This window comes from Callorhinus ursinus, unplaced genomic scaffold, assembly GCF_003265705.2.
Source record: "Callorhinus ursinus isolate GAN/ISIS: 27379988/994484 unplaced genomic scaffold, GSC_fseal_2.0 scaffold18, whole genome shotgun sequence".
Classification (NCBI taxonomy): Eukaryota; Metazoa; Chordata; class Mammalia; order Carnivora; family Otariidae; genus Callorhinus; species Callorhinus ursinus.
Genome location: NW_027397080.1, coordinates 5,480,130 through 5,491,514, shown reverse-complemented (window position 1 = coordinate 5,491,514; position 11,385 = coordinate 5,480,130). Strand labels below are relative to the sequence as shown.

Sequence of the window (11,385 nt, the reverse complement as noted above, 5' to 3'; positions counted from 1 at the left end):
TGCCGTCTACGTATTATATACACCGCACGTGTCTGTGTGTGTGTGCTATAGATGCCGTTGTCTATGTATTATATACACCGCACGTGTGTGTGTGCTATAGATGCCGTCTATGTATTATATACACCGCACGTGTCTGTGTGTGTGTGCTATAGATACCGTCTGTCTATGTATTATATATACTACACGTATATGTATGTATATACTATATATACTATAGTGGTCTATATAAGTGTGCAATACCATTATGTTTAAAAACATGGTATATATACCTTAACTGAAAAAATACTTTCTGGCTAAAATATGCTAATCGTCATCTGAGCTTTCAGCAAGTGGTAACCACTGGTCATAGATCACAATAACAAATATAAAAATGAGAAAGTTTGAAATTTTTCAAGAATTACCAAAATGTGACAGAGACCTGAAGTGCACAGGGGATAATTGGTGGCCATTTTAGAGGCTGCCTACACACTGAACATTACAATTTCTGGGGCAGAAGGAAAAGAAACATGACAAATTGTGCATTGGCTCCTAAAAGATTCCTTTTGGAAGTGGCATACAGTACTTCAGCTCATATTTTGTGGCCAAACAGGTTGCACTGTCATCACTAATTTCCAAAGGATGGGAAATTGCAGTCCTATCATGTACTGGAAAGAAGAGGGAACCCAGAACATTTGTGAACAGTACCGACTACCAGAGTCACAGGTGCAGAACGTGACGTTAACTGGGATTTGTCCTTTAGTCCAGGATGGAAACTAGGATTAAGAGGTGAGGCATTAAGGACCCCACAATGTAAAAAGAACCATAAATAACTGGGGGCCAGATAACCTCTCCACTTCCAGGGCTTACTAAAAGGTGACCAAACAGGCTTCTCCATCCTCAACCATTTTCTCAGACCTGTTCTGACAACCCCCACCACCTCAAATAACTTCAAGATTAGTTGGCGGGTGGGGATGGAAACCAGCAGCCATGAATCAGCCTTGGGGGAGAAGGCCCCCCGGGGTTTGCTCCAAAAATTAAGTGAGTCTTCTAAGAGATGCCCTCGTGGAGATTGGAGCGGCTTACAAGAAGGAAGTGGGAAACCTGTATAGAAACAGGAGGGAGAAAGGGCGGCCAAGTGGACATCACATTAAGTGTCCTGACTGGGGACGGGGGAGGGGTCCAGGTTTTGGCAGGGGTCACCCTGGGCTGGGGCTACGCATCAGAGAACTGTGCGAGAGGGAGGGCCGCACACTCGGGCCCCGGGCGACCCTATCTGAGAACGCCTGCTGGCCCAGAGGAGCCAGTGCGATGACATTCCATAAAGGACCACCGGCCAAATAAGAGAACCAGTCCCCGCCCGTCTCTTAGCCCAACCCTTAAGAAGCCAGACTCCCAAGTGCGAGGCTCGGGCTCGGAGCTCTGCCGTGCGGCGCAAGCTTCCACATCGGAGGGAGGGAGAACGTCCTCCCACTGAGGATCCCAGGAACTGAAATTAAAAAGTGACTCTCCTACCCCCTGGCAGGACTGGCAGAGTAACCTCTGCACGCCGCGGGGCCAGGTTGGTCAACCGGCAGGCAGCCGCGGGGGGACAGAGGCGGCGCGCCGCCGGGTCTCGTGGGAAGTGCTGCGGCTCTCCGCGCGCAGGCGCAGTGCTGCCGGGCGGCGGGCTTAGTCCCGGCCGCCGAGGGCTCTTCGCAGCGCCCCCAGTTACTCGCGGAGAGACTGGGGCTCACAGAGGCACTCTGGCTCAGCCGAACGATGGAGATCAGAACGCCAGAGTGCGTGTGCGATGGAGGGACTTGAACCCCCAAATCTGGGGCCCCGGGGGGCGATGGTCTCGAAAAGAGTGTGATGCCGAGATTTGACTGTAGAGGGTGGGAACCTTCCAGGTTCTCTAAAGCACTCACTTCACGGTGCTCTGCTCATCTCCGACGGGGGTTAGTGGCATCTGCCTCCGAGTGGCTCGTGGATCCCTTTCTCCTTCCGACTCTAGGCTTGGCTCTGCAGCCCTGTGCCCGGCTGCTCCGGCTCTGAGCGCCTCCCAGGTCCGGGCCGCGATCCTGTGTCTCCCCTCTCAGAGCAGTGTGGCCCTGGAGGCATCCTCAGGTTTCTCCCGCAAGTGTCTGGTCGCCTGCGTTGCCGTTCTTGGGTCCAGAGGTCCCTAGCCTGAGTTCCTCCAGGTATGTATCCTGAGAGGAGCTTTGAGCCCGGCTGGGTTTTCGAAGACTTGCTGGGGTGGGGGTTGGGGGAGGCATATAGAGATTTGGAGCCCAGGAGAAAGTTGCCAGCCGAAGACATGGTGTTCCTGAGCCAGTGGGAACAAGCCATGCTCTAATGAATGAAGGCTGCAGCAACACAGGCAGCTGGAACCCATCCTTCAGGGGACACACCTGTGACCTGAGGCCTGCCAAAACTGAGCCAAGGCTGGGGTGTGCAGGAGGACGGGATTGTGGAGACGCTGGGGCTGCAGAGGTCACTTAGCAAGGCTTGGGTCAGGTGACGACTTTCAGAGACCAGGGAGAGACTGTGGAGGTTTGACTCAGAACAGAGGAAGGACAACTTAACTGAGATGGTGAACAATCTGTAGCATGGAGAAAAGAAGGCAACATAGGGCAGGGGGGTTGAGGGAATGGTTCAGACAAGGCAGAACAATGGCCACACTCTCTGGGAGCTGCAAGGAAGGCTTGGTGTCTCATGGCTCCTTTCTCCTCCAGCTCTGCGTCCTTAACTCCCTGACCTTGCCTAGGAGGAAGAAGAGATGACCACTTCCCAGGTAAGATGCAGTTTTCCTTTTTCAGTCCAGACTCTTGAGGAAAAACATAAGTTCCTCTTTCTTCCTTAGGAAAGGAGAAGGAAATATTCATGGAGCACTTACTGCATGCTAGATACACTCAACATTGACTTTTCTTTTAATTTTCACAATAGGTGTGAGAAGGGGATATTATTCCCATTTTACAGATGTAGCAACTGCCTCAGTGAGGTTTAGAGGCTTGTCAAGTTCACCAAGCTATTAAATGGGGAAGTCAGGATTCATCTCTAGGTCCCTAGCCTCTGCTGTACACGTTGTCAATGGACAGGTCTTGTTATCCATGGACTGGGCATAAGTTGTCCACATCCAAAGGACTGGGTCTAATCTGTGAAATGAGGGACTCCAAAGAGAATGCTACCTTCAGGCCTGATGCCCTCCTTTAAGTTTGTTCTCTACCTGACATGTTGCTCCTTCATTTATCCACTTAGTTGTGATGCTCTTTTTATTTGTAAGAGTAAGACAAATTGACTTAGATACACCTCTTCGAAATACGTGGTTTCTTTGGGGGAGATTAATATATACATGTGTAAAATAGTGATTACTCATGTATCCATTAATTAAAATGAAAGAAGCCATATTTAAGTATCAATCTGAGGATTGAAGTCCGTGGTATCAGTGGCTAGAGCAGGGTGATTGAGGAAGACTTCCTAAAGTAGGTGAGCTTTTGTTTCTTAAAGAGAAGATTTGAGTATATGAACTTCCATACCTCTTTCAAGTCTTTACTTTTTTTATTGTTGATAATTGTTTTATGGCCTAATAGGTGGTCAATTTTTACAATGTTTCATGTGTGCTTGAGTACAATATGTATTTTCTAATGGTAGGTGCCAACATCTATAGGTGTCCATTTATTTTTGTTTGACCCATCAGTAATTGAGGAAAAAAAATATGTGAAATTTCTTTGAGTAGTAGATATGTCAGTTTCTCTCTACAGTACTTACATTGTTTAAAAAGATGTAATTCGTGGGCGCCTGGGTGGCTCAGATGGTTAAGCGTCTGCCTTCGGCTCAGGTCATGATCCCAGAGTCCTGGGATCGAGTCCCACATCAGGCTCCCTGCTCTGTGGGGAGCCTGCTTCTCCCTCTGCCTCTCTCTCTCTCTCTCTCTGACTCTCATGAATAAATAAATAAAACATTTAAAAAAAAAGATGTAATTCGTGGATGTTTTAAGAGGTATATACAAGTTTAGAGTTGTTATATCTTCATGGAGAATTGAATTTTTTATCTCTATGCACTGACCTTTTATTTCACTAGTGATGCTTTTCATCTAGAAATTTACTTTGTTTGATATTACTATAGCTATTCCAGCTTTCTTTTGGTTATTATTTTTTCCATACTTTTATTTCAACCTTTTCATGGCCTTATGCTTTAGGTGTATCTCTTGTTAACAATTTAAAGCTGAAAAAAAATTTAAAGCTGAATTCTCCCTCCTCCCCCCTCATCTCTGCCTTTTAACTGGCAGGTTTAGTCTATTTGCTTTTAGTGTAGTTATTGGTATATTTGATGTGTTTATACCATCTTACCTTTTTTTAAAAAGTAGGCTCCACACCCAGTGTGGAGCCCAACGTGGGGCTTGAACTCACAACCTTGAGATCAAGACCCAAGCTGATATCAAGAGTCAGACACTTAACTAACTGAGCCACCCAGGTGCCCCTATACTTACATTTTAATTTTATTTGTCCATTTTTCTGTTTTTTCCCTCCTTTCTTACCTTTTGGTTTTTGTATATTGTTTTTTAAGTGGCTAGGGTTTTTTTTTTTACCCCTCTGTATTTGTTTTAAATTTAAAACCTATATCTATTCTTTGGGTGGTTATCCTTGAAATTTTATGATATATTTGCAAATCTAAGTTTAAACAACTCAAAGAATATTGCAAAGACTTTAAAACTCTTTACTGCTGATCACATCTTCACTTGACTTGTAAGCGATTATTTTCTGCATTTTAATTCTCTTCTTTTAACTTAATAAATTAGATATTATTAGAATTATTTTATACAGACAATGTTTGGATTTGTGTACATATTTATCACTTATTCACGTGCCATTCCTTCTCAGACTTTTGGGATCACTTTTCATTTTCTTCAAGTGCATTCTTTTTTTTTTAATTTAATTTAATTTTATTATGTTAGTCACCATACAATACATCATTAGTTTTTGATGTAGTGATCCACGATTCATTGTTTTAGTATAACACCCAGTGCTTCATGCAGAACGTGCCCTCCTTAATACCCATCACCAGGCTAACCCATCCCCCCACCCTCCTCCCTCTAAAACCCTCAGTTTGTTTCTCAGAGTCCATAGTTTCTCATGGTTCGTCTCCCCCTCCCATTTCCCCCCACCCCATTTTTCCCTTCCTTCTCCTAATGTCCTCCATGCTATTTCTTATGTTCCACAAATAAGTGAAACCATATGATAATTGACTTTCTCTGCTTGACTTATTTCACTTAGCATTATCTCCTCCAGTCCCATCCATGTGATGTAAAAGTTGGGTATTCATCCTTTCTGATGGCTGAGTAATATTCCATTGTATATATGGACCACATCTTCTTTATCCATTCATCTGTTGAAGGGCATCTCGGCTCTTTCCACAGTTTGACTATTGCAGACATTGCTGCTGTGAACATTGGGGTGCATATGGCCCTTCTTTTCACTACATCTGTGTCTTTGGGGTAAATACCCAGGAGTGCAATTGCTGGGTCATAAGGTAGCTCTATTTTTAATTTTTTAAGGCACCTCCACACTGTTTTCCAAAGTGGCTGTACCAACTTGCATTCCCACCAACAGTGTAAGAGGGTTCCCCTTTCTCCACAATCTCTCCAACATTTGTTGTTTCTTGCCCTGTCCATTTTTGCCATTCTAACTGGTGTAAGGTAGTATCTCAGTGTGGTTTAGATTTGAATTTCCCTGATGGCTAATGATGAACATTTTTTCATGTGTCTGTTAGCCATTTGTATGTCTTCTTTTGAGAAGTGCCTGTTCATGTCTTCTGCCCATTTTTTGACTTGATTATTTGTTTTCTGGGTGTTGAGTTTGAGAAGTTCTTTATAGATCTTGGAAATCAGCACTTTGTCTGTAGTGTCATTTGCAAATATCTTCTCCTATTCTGTGGGTTGCCTCTTTGTTTTGTTGACTGTTTCCTTTGCTGTGCAGAAGCTTCTTATCTTGATGAAGTCCCAAAAGTTCATGTTTGCTTTTGTTTCACTAGCCTTTGGATATGTATCTTGAAAGAAGTTGCTGTAGCCGATGTTGAAGAGGTTACTGCCTATGTTCTCCTCTAGGATTTTGATGGATTCCTGTCTCACATTGAGGTCTTTCATCCATTTGGAATTTATCTTTGTGTATGGTGTTAGAGAATGGTCGAGTTTCATTCTTCTGTATATAGCTGTCCAATTTTCCCAGCACCATTTATTGAAGAGACTGTCTTTTTTTTTTTTTTAAGATTTTATTTATTTATTTATTTATTTGACAGAGAGAGAGAGAGACACAGCAAGAGAGGGAACACAAGCAGGGGGAGTGGGAGAGGGAGAAGCAGGCTTCCCACAGAGCAGGGAGCCCGATACGGGGCTCGATCCTAGGACACTGGGATCCTGACCTGAGCCGGAGGCAGACACTTAACAACTGAGCCACCCAGGCACCCCATGAGACTGTCTTTTTTCCACTCCGTATTTTTTCCTGCTTTGTCGAAGATTATTTGACCATAGAGTTGAGGGTCCATATCTGGGTTCTCTATTCTGTTCCATTGGTCTATATATCTGTTTTTGTGCCAGTACCATGCTGTCTTGGTGATCACTGCTTTGTAATATAGCTTGAAATTGGGCAACGTGATGCCCCTAGCTTTATTTTTCTTTTTCAACATTTCCTTGGCGATTCGGGGTCCTTTCTGATTCCATACAAATTTTAGGATTGTTTTTTCCAGCACTTTGAAAAATGTTATTGGAATTTTGATCGGGATGGCGTTGAAGGTATAGATTGCTCTGGGTAGCATAGACATTGTAACAATGTTTATTCTTCTGGTCCGTGACCGTGGAATGTTTTTCCATCTTTTTGTGTCTTCTTCAATTTCTTTCATGAGTGTTCTGTAGTTCCTAGAGTATAGATCCTTAACTCTTTGGTTAGGTTTATTCCGAGGTATCTTATGGTTTTTGGTGCTTTCGTAAATGGAATCGTTTCTCTAATTTCTCTTTCTACAGTTGCATTGTTAGTGTATAAGAAAGCAACTGATTTCTGTGCATTGATTTTGTATCCTGCCACATTACTGAATTGCTGTATGAGTTCTAGTAATTTGGGAGTGGAATGTTTTGGATTTTCCACATAAAGTATCATGACATCTGTGAAGAGAGAGAGTTTGACTTCTTCTTTGCCAATTTGAATACCTTTTATTTCTTTTTGTTGTCTGATTGCTGTTGCTAGGACTTCTACTACTATGTTGAACAATAGTGGCGAGAGTGGGCATCCTTGACGTGTTCCTGATCTTAAGGGAAAGGCTCTCAGCTTTTCCCCATTGAGGATGATATTCGCTGTGGGTTTTTCATAGATGGATTTTATGTACTAATTTCTTCTGCTTCCTGTAACCTATTTATTCCATCTGGTAAATTTTTAAATTTTATTTATTGTGTTGTCTTTGGTTCCTTTTTGTTTTCTACCTCTTTTTAAGGGTCTCAGTGATGTCCTCCTCTCTTTTCTCAAGTCGTGTGTATCTTTATGATCATTACTTTAAATTCTCTATCAGACATATTATTTATATCTGTTTCATTTAGATCTCTTGCTGTGGTTTTGTCCTGTTCACTTGTGACATATTCCTGTCTCCTCATTTTGTCTAACTCTGTGTCTCTTTCTGCATGTTAGGAAAGCCCACTATTGTCTCCTGCTCTTGAAAGTGGTGGGTGTGGGGCGCCTGGGTGGCTCAGTCGTTAAGCATCTGCCTTCAGCTCAGGTCATGATCCCACGGTCCTGGGATCGAGCCCCGCATCGAGCCCCGCATCGAGCCCCGCATCGAGCCCCGCATCGAGCCCCGCATCGAGCCCCGCATCGGGCTCCCTGTTCGGCGGGAAGCCTGCTTCTCCCTCTCCCACTCCCCCTGCTTGTGTTCCCTCTCTTGCTGTCTCTGTCAAAAAATAAAATCTTTGAAAAAGAAAGTGGTGGGTGGGATGTGCACTTTTAACAAGGTGGTGCTTTTCTTGTTCCGCAGGGGACATGAAGCCATCACTGAGACTAGGGCAGCTAGGGCTGCTGCACAAAGCAGGGGAAGGGCGGGCAGTTTCAGCAAGGTACGTGCATCCTCCACAGGAGGTAACCAGCTACTGCAGCTGCCTGGACTGAAGCCCCACAAAAAGCACAGTTGGGAGACACTGGCTTGGCAAAGTTTGCACTGGTCTTCTGGGGGTGGGGACCCACAGTGCTGGGACTGAGGCAGGCTCAGCGGGAGGGGGTGGGGCACAGTGTAAACAAATTAGGTGGTAAATGCCTGCACCACACTGGTTTCTGCAGGTGACCATATATTTATGCGGGGAGCAGGGGAGGGAAATGATGCCTGCCATCTCTCCTTTGCTCTTGCAGGAATCTCCCAGTGAAATCTGTCCCTCTAGGACACACTCTGTGATTAATAAATAGCTCCCCCTCCCATTTGCCCCAGGCATTTTTCAAACTGCCACTTCTGTACTGTATCTCTATGGGCTGTTTGTTAGGCTCTTTCTTTAATGGCAGTGACTCTGTTTCCTATTGCCCTCTGAGCTCTCCCAGAGCCAAGCCTGCTGATTTTTGAAGTTCCAGGCTTTAAGTACTGAACTTACGAAATTTGACCTATCTGGTTTTCAAAGCCAAATGCTATAAGGATTCATCTATCCTGTGTAGGCTCCTTGGTGTGATAATCTTTTTCTCTCCCCTCTCTGCACCTGCGGCTCCCTCCCTCCCGCTGATGGCACACAAGTATTTTTAGCTCCCCACTGTATCTCCATTCTTCCCTTTTCGATGGTATTGGAAGTTTAGTTGTGGAGTTTGTTCTGCCATTCTTGTTGTTTTCTGGGTTACTTACAGTGATGTGAGTGTTATGTAGTTGTATCCATGGATGAGGTGAACTTAAGGTCCTCCTATTTCATTATCTTCCTTGGAAGTCCCTTAGTTGGTGTGTTTTGCCTTGAATCCTGCTTTTTCAGATATTAATGTTGTTCATCTGTTCTTACAGTTAGCATTTGCCTGGTATTTATTTGTCTCTTGCAAGCTGAATATGGCTGGAGTTTCTAAGACTCTAAGGGGAATTTAGCCTGTTTACATTTACTGTAATAATACATTAGGTCTGATTCCTGACATTTTATGCATTCTAATTCTTTATTGCCTTCCCTTATTTGGGAGTTCTAAATGAATTCTTATTTCTTTCCTTTTTCCCTCCGTTATTTTTATCCTTCAATTAATTACCCTCCAGATTGTACCATGTTTTAAAAGTTATATTTTTCTATCGGTGGCAAGTGTTAGTTATTTATAACTTCCACTCTCCAGAACAATACAAGGCCATTAGCAAACTTTCACTTAGCTTTCATACACCCTCTCCCCAGGTCTTGTGTTTTGTTGAAACCATATATAATTGTTAATTTTTTACATTGTACCTTTTCTCAGAGATTAAAGTGGCCTTAATTTTTTGGAGCCCTTTCTTTCCATAATTTCTTAAATCCCACATCTGTTTTTTTGCTTGAATCTGTTTTTCACTTGCAGACAAGCTTTTTGAATCTCTGCATGTTTGTAAAGGTATTTATAGTCACCCCAGTCTTGAATATCAGTGTGGCTGAGACCTCTAGATTCAAAATCATTTTCCCTGAGAATGTTTTAGCCATTGTATCTTTGTTTTTGAGCTCCTGATTTTGGTTCTTCCAATCTGATACATTCATTTAGTAATTTTCTCTTATTCTTATTTAACCTGTTTTTTCTCTCCCCCCCCCCAAAAACATTTAGAACTTTTTTTTTTCTGTTTCTCCTTGGAATTTTGAAGTTTTACCAGAATATATCTAGGTATGCTTTTTTTTATTTCCCCAGAAATTAGGTTTGCCAGTCATTGAGCCTGGTCATCTCTGAATCCTTCAGCTCAGAGAAGTTTCCCTTTATTATTTCATGGATTTTGTTGAGTGAAAAGGAGGAAAAGCTTTTATGTTTTCATTATTCATTTCTACTTTTTATGTTTCATGTTTTCCCTTTTCATGAGGTTTTATTTTGATTGATTTTGGTCATCTTTGTTTTGAGAGTATCTTCCTTTTGCACATGTAAGGGAATCATCAGTTGAGGTTTAGAATTCTTGACTATAGTCTTTTCCCCTCAGGACACTGCAGACCTTGTACCATTATCTTCTGCCAATCTTATTCTCTTTTCAAGAGAGTAACTTGTTTTATTTTGTTTAATGTTTATATGCTTTTGTTTTCTTGACCCTTGAAATTCAGAAGTTTCATCCAGATATGTGTATGTTAGTTGTTGTTTTTTTTTTCCCAATAATCCTACATGGTACTGGGGGGATATTTTCAATCTAAAGAATCAAATTCTCTTTCAGATTAAGTACATTTTCTTTAATTCTTCTGTTTGCTCCTTCGGATCTCTTATACATATATAAGATCTTCTAGATCTATCCTTCACAACTTAATATTTTTTCATAATTTCACTTTTTTAATCCTTTCCCTCTGAGTCCTGGTAGAATTCTTCAAGTTGGTCTTTTAATTGGCTATAGTTTTCCACATTCTCTAGTCTGATATCTTATTGTTTGCAGCCTTGATTGAGAGTTTTAATTTGATAATATTTTTCGTCGTTGTAAACATTTTCTTGTTCTCAAAGAATCCTGTTTTCCCCACAGGCAAGAAACCTTACGACTGTGCTGTGTGTGGGAAGAGCTTCAGTCGGAGCACAGATCTTCGCTATCATCAGAGAATTCACACTGGAGAGAAACCTTTCATATGTGATACATGTGGCAAAGCCTTTAGTTATAACACAAACCTTCATGTTCATCAGAGAGTCCACACAGGAGAGAAACCTTTTAAATGTGAGGAGTGTGGCAAGGGCTTCAATCAGAGCTCCAATCTTCACATCCATCAGAGAGTCCACACTGGAGAAAAACCCTTCATATGTGATACATGTGGCAAAGGCTTCAGTTATAGCACAAACCTTCGTGTTCATCAGAGAGTTCACACAGGAGAAAAACCTTTTAAGTGTGGGGAGTGTGGCAAGGGCTTCCATCAGAGCTCCAATCTTTGCATCCATAAGAGAATCCACACCGGAGAGAAACTCTACAACTGTGGTAAGTGTGGTAAGGGCTTCAGTCAGAACACAGATCTCCAAGTTCATCGGAGACTCCACACGAGAGAAACTGTTTAAATGTGAAACTCTGAAAACATAGACTTAATGCTTGTCTGAAAGTCCACACAGGAAAGAAACGCTACAAGTGTGTGTGGTAAGTGCTTCTTCAGTCAGAGCATAGATCTCCAAGTTTACCGAAGAATTCACACAGAGAAACCATTAAATATGATAGATGTAGTAAGGGTTTCAGTTAACAACATGAACCTTCATGTTCATGAGACGACAGGGTCTCACAAGGGTAGAAACCTTGTGTAGATGAGAAGTGAGCTCAGGTCTT

The 11,385-nt window shown here is 42.6% G+C and overlaps 1 long non-coding RNA gene across 1 annotated transcript; it reads left to right on the top strand.

The window, feature by feature from the left end:
* The first annotated feature begins 1,669 nt into the window (after window positions 1-1,669).
* Window positions 1,670-11,043, top strand: LOC141374412 (uncharacterized). Its single transcript, XR_012381276.1, has 3 exons — window positions 1,670-2,159; window positions 2,694-2,752; window positions 10,609-11,043. It is a non-coding gene; the product is annotated as an uncharacterized lncRNA (long non-coding RNA).
* Window positions 11,044-11,385: the final 342 nt, after the last annotated feature.